Source organism: Hirundo rustica, chromosome 1 (genome assembly GCF_015227805.2).
Source record: "Hirundo rustica isolate bHirRus1 chromosome 1, bHirRus1.pri.v3, whole genome shotgun sequence".
In the NCBI taxonomy this organism is placed as follows: Eukaryota; Metazoa; Chordata; class Aves; order Passeriformes; family Hirundinidae; genus Hirundo; species Hirundo rustica.
In genome coordinates, this window is record NC_053450.1 from 59,188,037 (window position 1) to 59,200,313 (window position 12,277).

The 12,277-nt window shown below is 43.3% G+C and overlaps 1 protein-coding gene across 1 annotated transcript in view; it reads left to right on the plus strand.

Moving 5' to 3' along the window:
• Positions 1-1,170: 1,170 nt before the first annotated feature.
• The window catches only part of ZNF407 (zinc finger protein 407), a 337,541-nt gene continuing 326,434 nt past the window's right edge, over positions 1,171-12,277 (plus strand). The window contains exon 1 of the mRNA XM_040073187.1: positions 1,171-1,262. The gene's annotated coding sequence lies outside the window, so the exon portion shown is untranslated. The remainder of the gene's footprint in view (positions 1,263-12,277) is intronic.

Consider the following 12,277-nt stretch of genomic DNA (forward strand, 5'->3'; position numbering starts at 1 on the left):
TACAATCCTGACAACCCACAAGAGAATTGGCATTGCCATGCCATAAATTCAGCAGATTAGCCACGGACTAACTGGCTGAATAACACTAAGTTGTCACTTCTGGTTGGTAAGCTCATGCACACTGTGTGACAGTAAAGTCAATGAACCTCAAACCTATTCCCGAAGAGGTGTTCTCTCCTTGTGTCTCTGTGCCATGTCCTTGAAGAATGCTAAATGCTGTTTAACTAAGATTACTGTCTACTGAAAAATGCTGTGTAATCAGAGATAAACAGGAAACCCGCATTTAAAAAATCACATGCAACAGTGAAAAGGCAACTGCATTTCACCACAGGCATCTGAAGACTCTTTACATGTTGCTTCTTTACTTTGATATTGTATTTAATCATATGACTTGGCTTAAGGATGAGGGAAAGAACACTTAGGGTTTCATAATCACGACTTTATAACATATGAAATATTTTACACTGTATTGTATCTATACATCCCTCTTGCCTTTTCCAGGTGTTTCTCTTTTGAACTATATTCCCTGAAGGTTATTTTAAAATAGCTTGGAGTGTCGGCACCCTTCGACTGATAACCCTAATGAATGGCTGCGGGCTCTGCGTCAAAGTCTTGTTTTCCCCTCCGAACAGGTTTCCCAATGGAGCAGATCCAAATCTCGCTGCAGCGCAGATCATGAAGGGTGAGACCGTGAAGCACAGCTTTACGCACAGCCCCAGGTTACGCCGGCGCAAACGAGCGCGGGGAATGCCGTAGGGGCCGAGGCTACAGGCAGGCCGGGATGTGCCACGCACCAAGGAACGGGGCAGCTTCGGGAAGCCCCAAAACCGCACCCGCCGGCTCCTCCCAGCGCCGCTCGCTTTCCTCCGGCCGGCAGGCGCACGAAGCTGGCCTCACCGGCGCGCGCATCCCGGGAAAACCCTCGGGGCTCTGCCCTTGCTTTTGGGACCATCCCTTCCCGGGACGTGGAGGCCGACGGCAACCGGGAGCCAGCGACCACGTCAGAGCAGGGCAAGATGGCGCCAGAGCGTGCGCGCGCGCCGGCGGCCGTTGGGCGCGCGGCCCCTCGCGCCAGCGGCGGCAAGAGCGGCGGCACGAGCGGCGCCTCCGCACCGGCTCCCACCCCGCCGGCGCCGCCGCGTCACGTGGCGCGCCTCGCCCCCGCCCCCCACGCACCGGGCGTGACGCAGCGCGGCGGATCTACGGCGCGCCACTGGTGACACGGCTCAGCACAAGCGGAGGCGCTCGGCTCCCCCTGCGCGGTAAGCGCTGCCCGCCGCGGCGCGGCCCCCCCGTCTCGCCGCCCAGCGGCGCGAGGCGAGCCGCTGCCTCGGCCCTCGCGAGGGGGGCTCACAGGGTCGCCGCGTCGCTGTCTCCCCTCGGGCTTTTTGGGCCTCTGCGCTGCCGTCGTTTTTTTTTTTTGGGTTTTTTTTTTTTTTTTTTTTGGGCGGGCGGGCGGGTTGTGGCGTACAGGCCGAGCCAATCTCGTGCCTGCTTTGTCCCTAGCTGCTCGCCGATTGGCCAGGGCGCCGAGGGCGGGAAGAGCACCCCTTGTGCTCATTGGTTGCCGCAGTCGCCCCCAGGGCTGTGGGGGTTTTCCCTTCCGCTGTGCTGCAGGCGGGCGGCGGCAGGGGAAGGAGAGGGTACGGGCGAGGGGACGCAGGCGGTGGAAGAGGGAGAGAGAGAGAGACACAGAGACAGACAGAGAGAACCGGGCGGGGCGGAGACCCGCGGGAGCCGCAGCCGCGTTGCGCGGTTCCGGCTGGCGCGTGCTCCGGGCTCCTCCCCCGTTCCCTGTCTTCCCCCCGCCCTCCGCGCAGCTCCCTGGGGTCCGTGCGCGACTGTGGCCTGAGGAGAGTGCGGGGCGCGGCGGCGGCGGTGGGCGCTGGCCCCATAGAGCCGCCGGCCCGCGGGGACCGCCCCGGGCAGCGCCCCCGAACCGCCGAGCGGGGCTGTTTGCGCGGCGGGGCGGGGTCGGTCCGCGGAGGGCGCTCGGGAGTGCCGGCGCGTGGGGTTCGGCGCTGCCCTTAGTGGTTTCAGCCGCCCGAATCACACGCGCACCCCTGCCCCCCACCCCCCCGCTTCTTTCTTTCCCCCTCGTTTACTCAAGGTTGTCGTAGAATAAGCGGGAACGAGCTTTGAGAAGTGCAGCGGTTGGCGGTGAGGGACGACGCACGTGACTGCAGGAGCTCTGTACGTGGCTCTTAAAAGGGATAAAAGCAGGGTTGTAGCTGCTTTCCCTTTACTCTGCTTCCGTCACCAGGCAGCGCAGTCACAGAATTACAGAATTAGGTTGGAAAGGACTTCTGATAAGCTGAACGACATTTCGTCGACAGATAGCACTGTGTGCCACATCCAGTCTTTCATTAAACACCGCAAGGAACAGTGACTCCGTCACATCCCCAGGCAGAACATTCCAAAGTCTAATCACACACTGAGTGAAAAAATTCTTCCTGATGCACAGCCTAAACTTCTCCTGGCGCAGCTTAAGGCTTTTTGTCCTCTCATCCTATGTCTGATTGCCTGGGGGAAGATGCTGACCCACAGCTGGTCTCACCCTACTTTCAGGTGTTTGTAGGGAATGGTAAGGTCTCCCTTGAGCCTCCTCCAAGCTAAATAATCCCAGCTCCCTCAGTCATTCCTCATAGGACTTGTGTTTCAGTCTCTTCACTTATTTACTGCCCTCCTCTGGAGGTCAGGCTCTTGAATCATGAGCACCTCCTGTGTTCTTGCAGTCTTGTGATTTTCAGTGTGGTTTTGTCTGATCTAGGGAGTCGGCATAGACTCTTAGGGAGCCTGTCAGATTGTGGCAGTGAAAGCAATTTCCCATAAACAACACAGCAATGTTAGTACACTTCTGAGGGTGTGTGTGTCTTCTGCAGGAAAGATCATTAAACCAAAACTATTGCTTTAGGTGGCCCTTGAGGGGTAGGTTATCACCTATAATGTCCTTTATATGGAAAAAAAATGTGAGGGTGGTCAGGCACTCACACAGGTTGTCCAGAGAGGTTGTGGATGCCCAATCTCTGCAATTGTCCCAAGGCTAGGTTGGATGGGGCTCTTGTGGAAGGTGTCGGAACTAGGTGAGCTTTAAGGTCCCCTCCCATCCAAACCTTTCTATGAGTCTGTGTTCTGACTTGTTTAGTTTGAGTTCTTACAGAAGGTTTCCATTTGCTCCTTCAAATAACTAGTGTGGCCTGTGAACCACAATGTTAATACTAAATGTAGTGTTGGTTGGAGGAAGGAAAAAACACTGTGATTTGAATGCTTTAGCTGGTAGTGATCTTAAAATTTATAAAGTTAAAGGTTTTGTTTCTGTGTTCCTGTGCCCTCTTTGCTTCTTCGTGTAGTTGTACTGATGCAGACTTGTAAGACCTTGGCTTTGTCATGTGCTTGTGCTCATCCCTGTGATACTGAGCATGAGGGTAACACCTAGGGAGTAGTAAATAATGGAAATCTGAAAGTGCAAGGGTGAGAGTGGCAGTGGTGGATTTTCTGGTGGTGAAAAACCATAACAGACTAACATACAGTTTAAACACTGGATGTAATTCCCTGTAATTCTCTCTTTAATAACCCAAAGGTGTGGCATGTGAGGACTATAAATTTTCCATTCTTGTATCAGAACATGAGTAATCAAGATGTTTGTATGAGGCTGGAGGTTTGGATGCTGGGATCTATATTTTTCCCAGGTCACACCTCTTCATGAAAGATGAAGACAATTACAGGCTTCAGTTAGGTCTCTCTTGCAATCTCCTACACTATTCACAGCAAGTTACATTCATCATGGAAGTAACATTGCAGTCATTCCATCCTTATTTCATAAATTATTTTAGCATGGACATATAATCAGATTGTAGCTTTTATATATAAAATATGAAGCCTGGCAGTAATTGTATAATCCATACATTTTAAAAAAAGTCAAATGCACTGGTGTGACAGGACGATGATGGACTGTGACTTTTTCAGTATGTTCAAACATGTCAGCTTTATTAGCATTTTGGGAAATATAATTCAAACGACCTGAGTTAAATCCTTTACTATCGCTCTTCTGTAGGAACTATTTTATAGTAACAGCATCAAAGATTTCTAATTTATTTGCATGAGAGTTTTCTTTGTTAGAAATGCTTTTAAAACTTAAGCTGTGTTGTCTCCCTATAGAAAAACATTACTTGGAGGTAGAATGTGTGTGAAGGAGATGTCAGTCATAGTCATCCATTAAACCCAACCTTTTGTAGTGAAGAACAGCATTTAGTGAAAAGCAGCATTTCCTTGTTAGTGTGCACAACATTAGGATGGGGGGGCTTTGCTTTGCCTGGTTTTAATTTTTTCAATGTGTACAGTGTTGGGTTTTGTGCATGAGATGGAATTTACAGACAGACATGAAATGTGGTTGAAACTGGAGCTGTTTGGTGGCTCATGTGTTGCAATTTCCTAAATGTGGTTTAGAATTTAAATACTCTCTTTCTCAGGAAAACAGAAAGGCTTTATTGGATGGATGACCCCATCAGTCAAATAAAAACATTGGTTTCAGATACACCTGGTCTAGTCATTCATTGAAATGAACGCCTTGGTATTATGGTGCGTGTTAAAGGTAGTAAAAAGTTGACCTTTTTGATTGATATCTGGAGTATAACTTAATCTTGTGAAAGCCTGGGGACAAAGACAAGATGATGTGATTGAACAGGTGTAGTGGCTGTGTTTCCTTCAGCTGTTCACAAAACCAGACATGCAGTGGAGTGGTCTCTCTCCTGGGCTCTGTGTTGCGTGAGGAGTCAAATGGAAATGGTGCTTTCACTTTGACAGATTGTCAGCAGCTGCCCAGCAGAGCATTCATGCTTATTCTTCTACCCTAGAAAGCTCCTTGTGTTGGCCTTGCCACCTTGGGGTTGCCCAGCCACCCGGTGCTGCTGCTGCTGCCTGAAGTGCTGCTGCATCCCACAGTGCCTGGCCAGCAGCAGCCAAGGCATGGAGGTGCTGCTCCCCCTGTGCAACAGGAGTGGAAGGAGCAGAAGCAGTGACAGCAGTTCTTGGTGGACACAAAGGCATGAAAGGAATGAGCACTGGTGATCACAGGATCAAAAGGGTCTTTCTCAAAAGACCTTTGAGATCAAGTCCGATCTCCGACCCAACACCACCATGTCAATTAGACTGTGGCGCTGAGTGCCAAGTCCAGTCTTTGCTTAAACACCTCCAGAGGCAGTGACTCCATCCCCTCCCTGGGCAGTCCATTCCAATGTCTAATCACCCTTTGTGTGAAGAAACTCTTCCTCATGTGCAGCCTAAACTCCCCCTTGTGCAGCTTAAGGCTTTTATGCGCTTATCCTGTCGCTGATTGCCTGGGAGAATTGGCCGACATCTCTCAGGCAAGTGCCATGTTTAGTACTAACAGGCATAGGGTTATCCATGGATGTCTTGGAGAGAATGAATTAGGAGTAGGGTTTTGCATGGGACCTGACCCTGCAAGCTGCTTAAATCTTGCCTGGCCTGTGCTGTCAAAGTTCATGCAAAATCTCTCTAGTAACATTACAGTGATTTTATCTTTGGTCTGTGTGCTTTTGCAATGGACATTCTTAAATGGTTAGACAAATGTATGAAAGTTTAAATACACCTATACCTACTTCTAAACTGGAACTTTTAAATTTTTGGTCATTATTGGCTGTGTTAACACATAAACTGAGATTGTTTATTGGCATGCATGTATAAAACTAGGGAAGAAGCAAAAAATGTAAAGATGTTCTGTAATTTCCAATTTTTCACCTGCAGAAATTCCAAAGGTGACTTTATGCTTTGCAGAAAGGAGTTATCTGTTTAAAACAGGGAAATCATCCATGCTTTCCTGCTCTGCAGTTGTGAATACCATTAGTCCTGTTTCTGCTAGCTGTCAGTAGTGACAGAACAGTCTGTAGTCCATTGTAGGTGTTTATGCTAAATGTATGTCAAAGTTTTCATATTTTACTTGATCTCAGTTCTTCAACATGCAAAAATGAAAGAAAGCTGTGTCCCAAACTAATGTCAGCAATCTATAGCTTTATAGCAGAAAGAAACCTAGCTATCTTTTTTTCCTCAGTATGGAAAGGAAAATCATAGTACATACTACCCAATTCACACATATCTTTACGAAGAAATTACCTAACTGCCTTTTAGAAACAGGCACTAATGATGCTCCAAAAGTAAAATGCTTGTTTGCGTGATCATGACTGCTTTTTAGTCCTGTGTTAGCAGACTTGTTGATTGCTATTTTTTTTTTTTTTCCTTTGTTTTGTTTGCTTATTCTACAACAGGCTGATCTTTTTTCTCAGTAGTCTGGCCTACTACTGAACTACCATCTGTATGGGTTTTGTTAAAGTGCTGTGAGGCTGTGAGTGTTCTTAGGGTTTTTTGGTCCTTAGTGGTACAGGCATAAATTTTAATTGCCTCTGTCTTTCCAAGTCTAGACATACGAGTTGTTAGTGTGTGTGGTGTATGCAGTGGCCTGGGAGGAGGTGTGCAGAGCTAGGGGTACACAGGATTTCAGCGCATAGATCTGAATGTATACATCTCTATAGGTTACTGTTTTGCTACAGGTGCCTATATAGATGCTTTTCTAGCTGTTACTTCTTTGTCTCATTGTAGTTATAAAGTTTCTTGCTGTCCTTAGCCCCATCTTTGGAATTTCAAGAATTCTCAGAAATGCAGGTAGCAAGACATAGAAAATACATATAAATGTTAAAATCCACTGGAATTACAAGGGGTAACAAAACTTACTGGAATAGTAACACTAAGTCATAATTTTGAATGGAAATCATTGTTTAGTGTGAGTTTTTTTTTTTTAAATGGAATCCATACAGTTACCTGGTATATATTTTTCTGTAGGAAACATTCCAGCAAGAAGTTTGAAAAGTGTGGTGGTCCTGACAAGAATTCTGATTTAATCAAAGGCGGGTTGTTGTGCTGCCATTTGGATGGCCTCAAGAGCTCTGGTATAGCTTTATATATGTGAGTTCTCTCTTTAATCAGGTTTTCAAGCTTGGGCTCACTCTGGAAGAGCCTGTGACCTTTGCCTGTTTCCATTCAGTGGGCTAGATTGGATTTATTTAAACATTTGCCATAAACATTTGCTATGAACATGACATAGTTCATGCTTTAGCTCTCCTAATCAGGAGGAGACTTTCTTTACCTGTGCTGGTGGTGTGTGTAGCATGTTGGCATCACCCACTTCTGTGTTGGAGGGAGAAGCATGGACAGAGGTGACCTTTCCATCTTGGTTCACATGTGGAAGCTCGCTGCTCTTGTACTGCCTGGAGGGTTGGTGCCTCTAGATAGCCTCGTGCTGGCTGTCTGCTGTAGCTGAGTCACACCCTGCTAGATGCCCAGAGCTCACTGGGTGTGCCAGGGTTTCCTGCTCAGTGTTCTGCAGCCATGCAGGAAATCCTGCGTGACTGACAAATGTCAGATTCCCTGGTGCATGAGGTGCAGCCAGTAAGTGGAAGGCTTCTGAGGAGCATAACTTGATGTTCCTGAGATAGCCATCATCTATGCACATCTTTCTGCACAAGAACCATGGCATTGGAATACGGCACTTTTGCATTTTGCAATGCCGTGTGGTCTTTTAACATGGAGAAAGAAATTCCTGTTGCATGCTTGTCTTCCATTTAATGTTTAAGTGACATGGAATATTTCAGTTGGATTGTTCCAAGTCCTTGAGAAAAGAATAGCAAACGCCATACTTTTCAGTGAAGGCAAAATGTTACGCTTTCCTGGTTCCTTGGTGTGCAACACGCTTTCTGCAGGGATGTGTCAACATTGGATTTGGAACACTGAATACATAGTGAGAACAGCAGTGATCCTTGGGTTTTGTTTTTTGTTTGTTACTTTTACCTTCTTCAATTTCTATTTTCAATGCCAGTGAAGTAAAGGCAGTTTCTTTCCATGCTCCCCATGTGAGGCAAACTGAGGTTTACCTTAATCTCTAAAGGGAAGTACTTGGTTTGTGTCATATAAATTGTTAATAGGAGTTACAGTTCTAAAAAATCAGAATGGATAAATATAAAATCTAAAAACACTGATAAAACTGCAGCTTGTTTTTTTTGTTTGCATTGGCATTTCCAGAATAAAGTGCAATGAATACCAAAAATTATTAGCTCAGCATGTGTATCCTTTAGTGGGTAAAGCCTGGCTGTTACAAGTCAGAGTTAATTTTTTTTTGGATTGGAGCCAGTGCTAGCACAACATGTAAGTTCAAAAATACAGTACATAAAGATGTTTTCTGGATGTTGTCTTCAAAATCTGCCAACTTAGTTTCGGTTGTTCTGAGTTTTATTGGTACAACAATGGACTGATTTGAATTGCATTTGGGTTTTTTTTCCCTGCCTGTTGTTCGCATTTTCATTTTAAATTATTTACAAGTCTGAGTCTTGAAGATGAGAGCCTAATGAATGTTTTTAAAAATAAAACCTTCTTCTTTAAGCATGTTATGCTTCATGTTTTGAATTTATAACCCAAGCCTTAATGAATAGTTTTCTAGTTGTTCTCATCTTAGAATTTATCAGCTGTCCTATTTACAAGTCTTACCTATACAATGGAAAGATAATTCCTGTTTACCTTAAATGAACTGTTCTTGTTAACAAGCTTAAACTGCTAATTAGGAATAATATGGCAATGAATACTATGTCAAACCTTTTAGCAAGAATGTGAAGACGCAATCCATGTAAGAATACAGAGTGTTGTGGGTTTTGCTGTCTCATATACATATCAGGTTAATAAAAAATATTTTAGGGAGAAACTATGGCCTGTAGGTCCTCATGGAAGCAGTTTGCCTTCTGCCTTACATTTGGGATGATATGTTAGTGTCCATACACTATGATACTGCTAAAAGCCTCTTTGTTGCAAGGCTTCGGATAGATGGCAGACTTGTGAACCCTTATGACTTCATGTTTATGTCCAGGTGGTATTTTTTAACAGATGAGTTATTCTCCTGGAAAAAACAGCAGGGATAGCAGTAGTTGCTTTGTTTTGAGTGTACATTAATGTAATTTAATCAGGAAGGAAAGAAAACCTGGGACTAGAATTTGATGTTATTTACCTGACTATAAATAGGAATATTTCCATTTAGTTTAACAGAATTTTTTCAATTTATGTCAGAATGATCAAAATCAGAACCTGACCCAAGCTCTCCATTTTTTTTTTTTTTTTTTTTTTTTTTTTTTTTTTTTTTTTTTTTTTTTTGCATGCTAAACCAAAGAAATAAAATTGGATTTTTTTTTTTTTTTTTTTTGGTCAAAATCCTACCTCAAAAAACAGGTTGGTTCTTGAGCAGAGGTTTTATAATACAGTGTTGTTACTTGTCGGTACTGGGAATTTGTCAGCTATGTTATATGAAAAAATACTCTTTTTTTCTTTAGTTGTTTCTCACTAGACTGCAAGTGTCAAAAATACAGACTTGTGAATTTGGGTGCCATTCTAAATCTAGGTAGCTCAGAAATTGCTTTGACTTCTTTGTGAGTGCCTCAGATATCTGCAGAGGGTTGTACACAGGCTTTGTTCCCTCCTTTCCTTTGTGTCACCCAGAGTCTGCAACAGGGATGGCAACCTGAGGAGGGAAGGAGAGGAAGAGACTGGAGAGAAAGTTGACAAAGGTCTGGCGTTGACCTTGAGCTGCTCTGGTGCCGACATCTGATGAGCTACAAGGAGGTCCTTCTGTCAAACCCCAAGAATCCTTCCTGAGCACAAAGTCATTGGGTGCAGAAGGTGTTGTTTGGAGAGGACAAGTGAAAACCTGACAGTGCATTTTGCTAGCTCTGGTCAGGCTATTCAGGTTTCATTTCCAGGTAATAACATGCTGACCTTTGCTGGTGGAGGTTGACTTGCAGGAATGCTTTCTCTTTTTATTCATTCACATGATCATTCATTTAGATGTTGCTGATTTCAGTAAAGTGCATTTTAGGGAGAGTGTTAAAAAAACCTTTTATTTCAGAGGATGCCTACCTTTGTATTTTGTATGCTTAGGGTACTTACTCTATAAGGGAATGGGGTTCTGAGGGGTGACTTACAGGCAGAGACTATATATTATGCCAGCTGCGATAGAGGGAGAAGTAGGCAAGCTTTCAGGAACACAAACTTGTCTTTGTATCTGCTGCTGGTACCAAGATAATTAAAATATACGCGAAATGAAAACAAAATCTCTGAAGTTTATACTTAAATACTGCATGGAAGTGCAGGAATGTAAGGAGTATGTCTTTTTATGGGGTGAAATAATATTTTATTTATACATTGGTTGTAAATACCCAAAGGTCATCTTTAGTCTTGCCATTAGAGAGTTTTGGGTGACAATATAACTGACAGTGCTGAGAAAACTTGAGTTGATGTCACTGTGGCCATGATTTAATTTTTACTTTATTTTTTCAATTATTTTTCATCCTTGTAAGTTATGTTTCTAAGCTCTGTGGGATCTGTTTTGGGAGAAAAGAAATACTTCACATAATATTTAAATTTTGTTTGAATAAAACACCTAGAAAGCACAGAGGGAAAAAAAAAGTATATTCCCTAAAACAAAATCACAGTAGGAATTTTGCATTATAAAATATGATGTTCATAGTGCTGGATTTGTTTAAACCGTCAGAATTGCAAAGCATAAATAATTACATAATTTCACACTTTCCAGTGAAGTCAGACCCTGATTAAGAAGTTGACAGCCTGAAAGAGTCTGCTCTTTGACAGTGATGTCTGTATTTCTTCAATTTGTAGCAACTGCATCTAGGAAAACAAACTGAGCTTTATTCCTTTTACTTTGAATGGGAACCCTTATTGACAAAGGGAGAATATTCTTTTTATTAAAAGTTTTCGCATTTTAAATGCAGAGATATTTCAGCTTTTCTGCTTTCAGCTAGCATATATTTTGCTGATACCAGGTCTTCTTTCTGTCTTGGTCTGCACTGTCTTTCAGTATGTTTGATATTCATATTTCTTTTTTATTCCTTCTTCCTTGCTGTGCTTTTTTTCTTCCTTTTCTTAAACAAATAGACAATATGGTAATATGAACTCTAATAGGAAAAAGGTATTGTTTAACTCAGTTGGGGTACTACTTATCCAGTCACCAAATGTAACCATAACACAGCATGCATTTTAATTATTAAATATAATGGAAACTTTGCATTTTAAATCTAGAGCTATAAACCACTTGTTTGAAAATGCACACATCAGCGCTATGATTTTAGCTTGTTGTGAATTACAGGGCAGTATTCCTTGATCAGTTATTACAAGCTGAAGATTAGTAGCATTCAGTGCTTGTGTTAATTTTGAGAGTACATATAGGAATCACTGCAGGTCAAACAAGCTCAGTCCTGTATATTTTTAATGATTTAGGGAGCTGACTGGATAAAGCGGTGTTAAAATGTGTGGCTAATACAGTCATGCCAGTCATTTCAAATCAGGGTAATTTAAAGGCACATTTTGAGGACTAGTATGCCCCCAAATTCTAGTACTTTGTAAATACGGTTTATTCTTAAGAAACATATTGTTGAGGTTTTGCTTCTAGAAATGTTTGTTTGAATAGTTCTTGAAAGCATTCCTAATGAGTTTTTGGTGACCTTTCACTAAAAAAGTGCTGCCAGGTAGAACAATTAATAAAGGTTTTTTTGTGTTTGTTCAATATCTATTTTTGTAATGAATACATTTTGATCATAAGTTCTAATAAATAAGGTGAATTCAAATAAAATAATCTCAAAGTCTGCATTTTTTGACATGAAGTATAAAACTATTCCTAGAGTGAATGTGGACTTTAGTGACTCTTCACAAAAGATTCCTAGTCCCTGCATGAGACGTGCAGGCCTGAACAGGCTTTGTTTTTGGGACTGGTTGACCAAGTTCTGGAGCACCTGCAGTAGGTTTGGAGGAGTAGGAGGCTTTGCTTGGGTGCCTGCTTTGGGCCGTTCGCAACTGCAGGTGTGCCCTAGGTACGAGAACAAGACTTCTCAGGTTTGTGAGTAATAAATGATGTGGTAGCAGCTCTGCAGAGTCAGTGTCTTTTTTTCCAGGTTGCCAAATTTAGCAGCTCTTGTTTTCTGGGCTTGGGACTTGTGCTCGTTGTTTTTCTTTAGCCTCGGGGCTGTCTCATGCTGGTTGAGAAGAAACTGGATTTTTTTCTTCTCTCTCTAAATCGAGTGTGAGATATCAGTACCTAAAACTCCAGGTCTCACTTTCTGATCCAGACATGTTAAATCTTGACATTGAGCAGTACAGTAGTGGCTAACATACCAGGTAGATACAGACGTGAGTGATTTCGGACTGTTGCATTTTGGGA